This window comes from Lathyrus oleraceus, chromosome 5 (assembly GCF_024323335.1).
Source record: "Lathyrus oleraceus cultivar Zhongwan6 chromosome 5, CAAS_Psat_ZW6_1.0, whole genome shotgun sequence".
NCBI classification, from domain to species: Eukaryota; Viridiplantae; Streptophyta; class Magnoliopsida; order Fabales; family Fabaceae; genus Lathyrus; species Lathyrus oleraceus.
In genome coordinates, this window is record NC_066583.1 from 106,995,140 (window position 1) to 106,997,991 (window position 2,852).

The following is a 2,852-nucleotide window of genomic DNA, read 5'->3' on the forward strand; positions in this document are numbered from 1 at the left end:
TCTTCAAAGATTGACATCATGCATCATTGGAAAGTAGCTGGGGCATTACAGAGTCCGAATGGCATTTGTCTGTAGGCAAAAGTTCCATAAGGGCATGTAAAGGTAGTTTTCTCTTGATCTTCGGGGTGGATAGGTATTTGGAAGAATCCAGAGTATCCACCTAGATAGCAGAAGTAAGAGTGTCTGGCTAGACGCTCTAACATTTGGTCTATAAATGGTAAAGGGAAATGATCCGTCTTGGTTGCTTTATTTAACTTTCTGTAGTCTATGCACATCCGTCATCTCCCTTCTATCCGTTTTTCTATATGTTCGCCTTTATCGTTTTGCACTACTGTGATGCCTCCCTTTTTAGGTACTACATGCACAGGGCTCACCCACTTACTATCCGAGATCTGATGGATTATACCTGCCTCAAGTAACTTAAGAACTTCTCTTTTAACAACATCACTCATTATAGGGTTTATTCTTCTCTGATGTTCTCTTGGAGGGCTTTGAATCTTCCTCTAGCAAAATCTGATGCATGCATACGGATGGGCTTATACCTTTCAGATCAGAGATATTATATCCTAAGGCTGAGGGATATCTTCGTAAAACATCTAAGAGTTGGTTTGTTTCCTCTTGGCTCAAGGTAGCACTGAATATAACTGGACGGTTCATCTCTTCATCAAGAAACTCATATCTCAAGTTCTTAGGCAGATCCTTAAGTTCAAAGGTTGGTTTCTTAGGGCATGGCATGGGATCTGGGGTAAAGGATAAACATTCGTAATGGTTATCATCTATGTAGGGCTTCCTTATCATATTCCAGTATGAGAGTTGATGGCAACTTAATTGTTTTTGTGATTTCTTCTTGTTCTATTTCCCTAACGCATTCATTAATGATATTTATGGCATAACATGCGTCTCCCATCACAAGTGCCATAAGAAATTTTGAAAGTATAAATTCTATCTTCTCGTCACCTTCCTCAAAGGTCAACTTTCCTCTCTTGACATCTATTATGGCTCCTGCAGTTGATAAGAATGGTCTACCTAGAAGGATTGGTATATCATCATCCTCTTTAATGTCTATGACAACAAAATCAGTAGGGATAAATAACTGACCTATCCTAACAGGGACATCTTCTAATATTCCTATCGCATACTTAACAGATCTATCGGCTAATTGAAGTGACATCTCAGTAAGTTGTAATTCTCCTAAGTTTAACCTCTCACAAACTGCTAAAGGCATTAAGCTCACACTAGCTCCTAAGTCTAGAAAAGCTTTTTCGATGACATGACTTCCCAAAACACAAGGAATTGAGAAATTTCCAGGATCTTTATTTTTTTTTTGGCTAACTTATTCTCGGAAATAGAATTGCATTCCTAGGGCTTCGGATCATCGAGTCCACGTTTGTTGGTAAGGATGTCTTTGAGAAATTTTGCATAAGAAGGTATTTGGGTGATGGCTTCTGTGAAAGGGATTTCTATGTGAAGTTTTTCAATAACCTTAATGAATTTCTGATAATGGTTATTGATCTAGGTCTGTTTGAGTCTTTATGGATATGGTATCGGTGGTTTATATGGAGGGGGTGGTACATAAGTTTTATCTTTAGGTTCTTCTCCTTTTTCTTAACCTTCCTGTTTTTCAGATTCCTCTGGTTACTTCACTTTGTTCGTGGGTTCGGTATATTCCTTAGAAGTTTTGGGTTCACTCAATCTCGGGTTAAATGGCTCATCATAAGCGGTCCCACTTCGTAGGCTGATTTGGTCTTGGGGCTTGGTAACCTGGTAGTCTCGGAGGTGCAGTATTTTGGATAGGGTTATTGTTCTTATAGGAGAAGTTCGGGTGATTCCTCCATCCAGGGTTGTAGGTATTAGAATATGGGTTCCCTTGGGCGTAGTTCACTTGCTCAGAGTTGGTTTTGTTTAAGAGACAGCATTCTGCAGATTGGTGTCCTTTGGTTCCACATATCTCACAATCCGACGAAACTACAGTTGCAGTGTTCAGGTTTATACACATATGCTCAACCTTGAGGGCCAACGCATCCATTTTAGCTTGCATCATGTCTATAGAGCTTAACTCATGTACTCCTCCTTGGGCTTCCTTCTTCTCAACTGTCACTCATTCAACTCCCCATGATTGATGGTTTTGAGCCATATCGTCGATGAGGGTATTAGCTTCAGGGTAAGGTTTGTTCATTAGTGCGCCGCCTGCGGCAGCATCGATGGTCATCTTAGTGTTATAGTTAAGTCCATTATAGAAGGTCTGAAGGATTAACCAATTTTCTAAACCATGATGTGGGCATGCTCTTAACAGCTCTTTATATCTCTCCCAGGTTTCGAACACCGATTCTTCTTGGTTCTGGGTAAATCTGGTTATTTGGTTTCGAAGAACGGCGGTCTTACTTGGGGGAAAGTATCTAGAAAGGAATACTTTTATAAGGTTTTCCTAAGTTGTTATGGAATTGGGTGGAAGGGAATCTAACCATGATAGGGCTTTATCTCTGAGGGAGAAAGGGAATAATCTTAAACGGATTTCCTCAGGAGAAGCTCCATTGGTTTTAAAAGTGTCTGCTAATTGGAGAAAGATTTTTAAATGTTGGTTTGGGTTCTCAGTAGCAAGACCTGCAAATTGTCTCTGTTGCACTAGTTGCAACAGGGAGGGTTTAAGTTCGAAGTTATTAGTTGGGATGGTTGGGTTTACTATACTAGAACTAGGTTCTTCGTTGGATGGTTGGGCGAAATCCTTAAGAGGTCTTTGATTTTGATCTTCGGCCATAACTCTCCTAATTCTATGGAAAAATAAACGTGCGTGAGCGTAACGTTCAGGTTCCGCCAGAGGATCTACTAAGCTTCCGGTGCTACGAGTCCTTCGC

At 40.4% G+C, this 2,852-nt stretch overlaps 1 non-coding gene across 1 annotated transcript; it reads left to right on the forward strand.

Annotated features, from left to right (window-relative positions):
• Window positions 1-2,264: 2,264 nt before the first annotated feature.
• LOC127089568 (small nucleolar RNA R71) lies at window positions 2,265-2,371 on the forward strand. Its single transcript, XR_007791147.1, has one exon. It is a non-coding gene; the product is annotated as a small nucleolar RNA R71 (small nucleolar RNA).
• The last annotated feature ends 481 nt before the right edge of the window (window positions 2,372-2,852 follow it).